This window comes from Macrobrachium nipponense, chromosome 20 (genome assembly GCF_015104395.2).
Source record: "Macrobrachium nipponense isolate FS-2020 chromosome 20, ASM1510439v2, whole genome shotgun sequence".
Lineage (NCBI taxonomy): Eukaryota > Metazoa > Arthropoda > Malacostraca > Decapoda > Palaemonidae > Macrobrachium > Macrobrachium nipponense.
This window is the reverse complement of record NC_061089.1, coordinates 1,410,338-1,416,337: the sequence shown is the minus strand read 5'-3', so window position 1 is coordinate 1,416,337 and position 6,000 is coordinate 1,410,338. Positions and strand designations below refer to the sequence as shown.

The 6,000-nt window shown below is 43.6% G+C and overlaps 1 protein-coding gene across 2 annotated transcripts in view; it reads left to right on the top strand.

The window, feature by feature from the left end:
* Nucleotides 1–6,000, top strand: part of LOC135221558 (gigaxonin-like) — a 501,126-nt gene that overhangs the window by 432,559 nt on the left and 62,567 nt on the right. The window lies entirely within an intron of this gene.

Sequence of the window (6,000 nt, the reverse complement as noted above, 5' to 3'; positions counted from 1 at the left end):
TATTATTATTATTATTATTATTATTATCATTATTATATTATAAAATAATAATAATTAATTATTATTATTATTATTATTGTACTTAGGAAGCAGACCCTCTCTCAAGCATACTTTATTAAAGTAATGGCTACTTCAGCAGCATTACACTTGTAAGAGATTCTTCTCTATTTTCCGAATAGCGGCTTTTTCCGTGCTACTTAGACAGGCTAGTAGAGCGCCTATGGAGGTCATGATCAAATACAGAGCCAAAATTGGTGTATATATTTGAATTTTACAGATAAACTATGATACCATAGTTATCAAAGTCATTAACGATATATATATATATATGTCTCTCTCTCTCTCTCTCTCTCTCTCTCTCTCTTTCTTGAAGCGAGCTTTCGTCTGGAGCTGCCAGACATCCTCGGGCTGGGAAGCTGAGGTGGACTGATCTTGAAGCGGTGTCCGTCCTCGTTTATATTTGGAGTTGACAGCAGGGAACCGCCCCATGCTGATCTACTATTGGCTGGTGGCGGTAGGTCTTCGTTTTCATTGGTGGCTTGAACCGGGTCTCAAGCCACTTTCCATGCGTTGATGGTTTCGATACTGTAAGTCCTGCAGCCGCCTAGACCTCCTTAGCGGCGCGGTTACGTCGATGGGCGTTTCGCTATGCTGCGGGACGTCACGGCTAACTTGATTATGATTGGCTGCGGGAGTATCTCGTTCGGGGGCGTCGTCTTCCGTGGAGTTGTCGTGCTCGTGGTGTCATTGTTGGTGGCAGGTCTTCTCATACTCGTAGGGAGGAGAAATTCTTCCTGCGTCGTATTTAGTGTAGGTCTTATTTGCTGGATGAGAAGCGCCTCCAGCAGGCGTAACCGACGGGCATCAGGGGCCTTCCCGATGATCTTCGTGTTTTGGATGATCACATCCCGGGAGATGGCCTCTTGATGTTTGGTGCGTGCGTGATTTTTGATAGCCCCCTCTTGGGCGTGGCACGAGAGTCTCTTCGACAGGCGCATGGTAGTCATACCAACGTAGGCGCCGCTGCAACCGCGGACTGGGCATGTATACTGTTACACCACATGCGTCTGCTTCAGGGGGTCCTCGTACCTGTGGAGAGGGGTTATTTTTCATAATTAGGTCGTGCGTCCTCCGATTCTGGTAGTAGATAATTAGGTCGATATTTTTGGTGTCGTCGGTCGGATACATTTTCAGAAATAATTTTCTTGACTGAGTCCTCTTCTTCACGGTAATGTGAGCTCATGAAGGCTTTATAATACAGCGTTGATATTATCCTGGGGCGGGTTTGCGGGCTCTCACTACGTACCATTTCTCCAGCTGTACGGACTTCTCTGCTTATTAAATTTATTTGAATACCCGTTGCTTACGAGTACTTGGGAGGCACGGTCGAGTTCCTGATGAGTGTCCTGCCAGGTCGAGCAGTGGGAGAGGGCTCTCCTGACGAAGGCCCTGACGGTCGTGCTTTTGAATCTGGCGGGGCACTCGCTGTCACCATTGAGGCAAAGTCCTAGGTTGGTTTTCTTTGTGTAGACGGAAGTACGGAGGCCGTCTTCCGTCTTACTCACAAGGACGTCGAGGAAGGGGAGCCGATCGTCGGTGCTGTATTCAACAGTGTAATTCAGCACGCTGCACTGCTTGAAATGCCTGACGGAGGGCTTCTACCTCATTCTCGGCGTCGACTTGAACAAAGATGTCGTCGATATATCGTCCATATCTGCGGGGTTGCTGCATCCTAGCGAAGACTCGTTCCTCCACGGTTCCCATGTAAAAGTTAGCGAAGAGTACCCCCAGTGGGGAGCCCATCGCTACGCCGTCCTTTTGGCGGTACATATCTGTCCTCGGTGGGTGGAGAAAGGGGCCTTCTTCGTGCAGATCTCCAGCAGCGTACGGAGCGAGGCTTCGGGTATGTTGAGGGGCGCCGTCGACTGACTCCTGTAGACACGCTCAAGGATGATGTCAATGGTTTCGTCGACAGGCACGTTCGTAAACAGGGACTCTACGTCCCAGCGAGGCGATAATCCCGGTGCCAGGGGCGTCCTTGATGACTTCTAGGAATTCTACTGACGACTGCAGGCTGTACCGACTCGGGACGTAGGGGGTCAAAATTTGGTTAAGACGTTTAGCCAAGGCGTAAGTAGGGGCGGGCGTCTGGCTGATGATCGGCCGGAGGGGGTTTCCTGGTTTGTGAGTTTTTATGTTACCGTATAGATAACCCAGGCTGTAGTCTCCTTGTATGGGCGGGAGATGGACAGCGTTAGTCGCAGCATTCACTACACTGATGACCCCGTTGGCCTCCCTCTTGATGTCGTCTGTCGGGTTTCTTGTCAGGCGCTCGAACTTGCTCTCGTCGGTACAAAATGGCATCCAGCTTCTCGTGGTATTCAGCAGTGTCAATCAAGACGAAGGCTGCCGTCTTGTCCGCGCGCCGCACCGTGATGTTCTCCTTCTCCTTCAGTTCCTTCGCCGCTTTCTTCATCTCCTTGGTGAGGATCCCGCTGGAGTGCGAGCCCCTCTCCGTAAGGGCTTCAGCAAGTAGGAGGGGTTGAAGGGCGTCGGTAGTTCTCACAATGCTCCGAGCTTCGAGCTGCTGGATGGAGTCGAGGAGCAACTCGATTTCGAGTCTCTTGTCGTGAGGTCTGGGTCTCGAAATGAAGTGGCAATTAAGACCCAGCTTCAGAAGGGCGTCTTGATCGGGGGTGGGGTCGTAGTCAGTAAGGTTAATGTATCCTTGGGTTCGTTCAGGGACGCGGAGTTTGCCGCCGTTCAGGGAAATGAGCTTACGAAGGGCACCTCTCATCCGTTGCTTCATGTCGTCCTCCTGAAGGCGGGCGAGGCATCTCTCGATGTTCCCAGGGTACATTGGTACATCTCCTGCGGGGTTGTCTTCTTCAATGGGTGTGTCACGTTCAGGATTATCGAATTCAGTGTTGTCCAATCCATGACTACCTTCTTCTCGAAGGGCACCAGGACGTGCTGCTATAGGTTCCTCTCCTACTCCACTGGTGCCAGGGCTGCTTCTCACTCTCTCCCACTCCTGCCGCAGTCTCTTGGTCTCATTCTGGAGAGCACGCAGTTCGGTAGTCTTGATTACTATTTGCCGCTGTAGGAGGGATTTTCTAAAGCTCCTGGTGTCCTCGTTATTTCTTGCTGACGGGTCGTGTAGCCGAATATTAGTGTACTTAGGAAGCAGACCCTCTCTCAAGCATACTTTATTAAAAGTAATGGCTACTTCAGCAGCATTACACTTGTAGAGATTCTTCTCTATTTTCCGAATAGCGGCTTTTTCCGTGCTACTTAGACAGGCTAGTAGAGCGCCTATGGAGGTCATGATCAAATACAGAGCCAAAATTGGTGTATATATTTGAATTTTACAGATAAACTATGATACCATAGTATCAAAGTCATTAACGATATATATATATATGTCTCTCTCTCTCTCTCTCTCTCTCTTTCTTGAAGCGAGCTTTCGTCTGGAGCTGCCAGACATCCTCGGGCTGGGAAGCTGAGGGTGGACTGATCTTGAAGCGGTGTCCGTCCTCGTTTATATTTGGAGTTGACAGCAGGGGAACCGCCCCATGCTGATCTACTATTGGCTGGTGGCGGTAGGTCTTCGTTTTCATTGGTGGCTTGAACCGGGTCTCAAGCCACTTTCCAGGACGGACACCGCTTCAAGATCAGTCCACCCTCAGCTTCCCAAGGCCCGAGGATGTCTGGCAGCTCCAGACGAAAGCTCGCTTCAAGAAAGAGAGAGAGAGAGAGAGAGAGAGAGAGAGACATATATATATATATCATTAATGACTTTGATAACAATGGTATCATAGTTTATCTGTAAAATTCAAATATATACACCAATTTTGGCTCTGTATTTGATCATGACCTCCATAGGCGCTCTACTAGCCTGTCTAAGTAGCACGGAAAAAGCCGCTATTCGGAAAATAGAGAAGAATCTCTACAAGTGTAATGCTGCTGAAGTAGCCATTACTTTTTAATAAAGTATTATTATTATTATCATCACTTCTATATCTGTTATAACACGAATATAATAACACTTTATTATCCTTTTGCACATTTAATTATGGTTTAAGTGCTGGTTACGAATAAAAATATACACAAATGTGGGGGGTTAGGCGTACATTTTGAATGCTAGCGCACAAGCGCACTCCACAATATTTTTAATTTTCACAAAAATTTATAAAGGATAGGGCTTTCATATGAAACTTAGTTTAAATCAATATCTTTCTTAGAAGCAGAGTAATGAATGCTAGACCTTGAGGGCAATTTACTCATTTTTTTAACAAAGTGGCGTTTACCACCTTGTGGTTCAGAGGCCCTCACATATATATATAGTATATATATATATATATATATATATATATATATATATATATATATATATATATATATATATATATATATATATAAATACACACACACACACTACAGGCAGTCCCCGGGTTACGACGTTCCGAGGTTAATGCGCTTCTCAATTACATTCATCAGACATTATTTCCAGGGTTACGACGCCTACAACGCTCATCTGGCAGATGAAATATGACACCAAAAATGCAAAATAACCAATATTTGAAGGTTTTTTTAATGAAAAATGCAATAAGAATGCAGTTTACATAGTTTGAATGCACCCAAAGTATTTAAAGTAAGGTTTTCTTTGGATTTTTTACGATGTTCCGGCTTACGACGATTTTCGGCTTACGATGCGTCTCAAGAACGGAACCCCCGTTGTAACCCGTGGACTGGCTGTATATACAGTGGTACCCTCGACATACGAAAGGCTCAACTTACGAAAAACTCGAGATACAAAAGTAAATACGAAAAATTTTACAGCTCTACATACGAAAAGTTTTCAAGATACGAAAGGTTGTTGCTGTAAAGTCCCGAGATTCGCCCGGACCACAGAGAACAATTTTGAAACTCCTGCGCCGCCAACTGAGTAAACTCACCACCATCCTCCCACTCTCCCATTGGTTCCTGATGCTAGTCACCTCATAAGGTCCTGCTCTCCCATTGGTCGGCATCTACCCCTTGTGCTTTAAGTATTCTATTGATAAAAGGATGTTGTAAATTGAAAAACTTATTCATGCAATACATTTAATAAAAAAAAACATTAGGTAAAGATAGAATAAAGAATAGAAATGAATGGTTATCATACTGTTTGGTAGTTTCAGTAGTTGAAGAGAGATATTGAAAATTTATGGCTTTCTGTGTAAAGTGATTGCTTGGCGATCGTTCGATACTCGTAAGTGCTTGGATGTAAACAGAAGTTTGGAAGCTTTTTTTTGTTTGTTTATTATAGTTAATGGTTACTTAATAATTATTTGAAATGAGTACATGCAATACATTAAATAAAAAAATTGTGAATTAGATATCAATCAAAAATCTAAAATTAATCAGAAACCTGCCGAACAAATACTATTTTTTAGAATTCTTCTTCTGTTTTATTTATTACGTTTAACGTTTCATACGTATGTTTCATTATAGCTGTCAGTAACCTCGGTATCTCCATTAGGTAAAGATAGAATAAAAAATAGAAATGAATGGTTATTATACTGTTTGGTAGTTTCATTAGTTGAAGAGAGATACTAATGAAAATTTATGGCTTACTGTGTGCTAGGAAAAATGATTGCTTGGCGTTCGTTCGGTACTCGTAAGACGGGTAAGAGCTGAATGTAAACAATCGATTGGAAGTTTTTTTTTTTTTTTTTTTTTTTTGTTTTTTTTTTTGGTTATTATAATTAATGATTAATTAATAATTATTTGAAATGAGTACATACTGATTAATTTATACATTTTATTGGCATATTCTAAGCTTTTAGCTCTTAGGTTTAGATGTCAGAATCATAGACTAGGCTACAGTAGCAACCGCTAACATAGCTTAGGCTAGGCTTATTGCTAAGGGACATATGCTAAAGTCCTAATATATGCAGTAAAAATGGGGTTGAACATTACATGCAGTTGAATATTACTCAAGTATGTACAGTATTT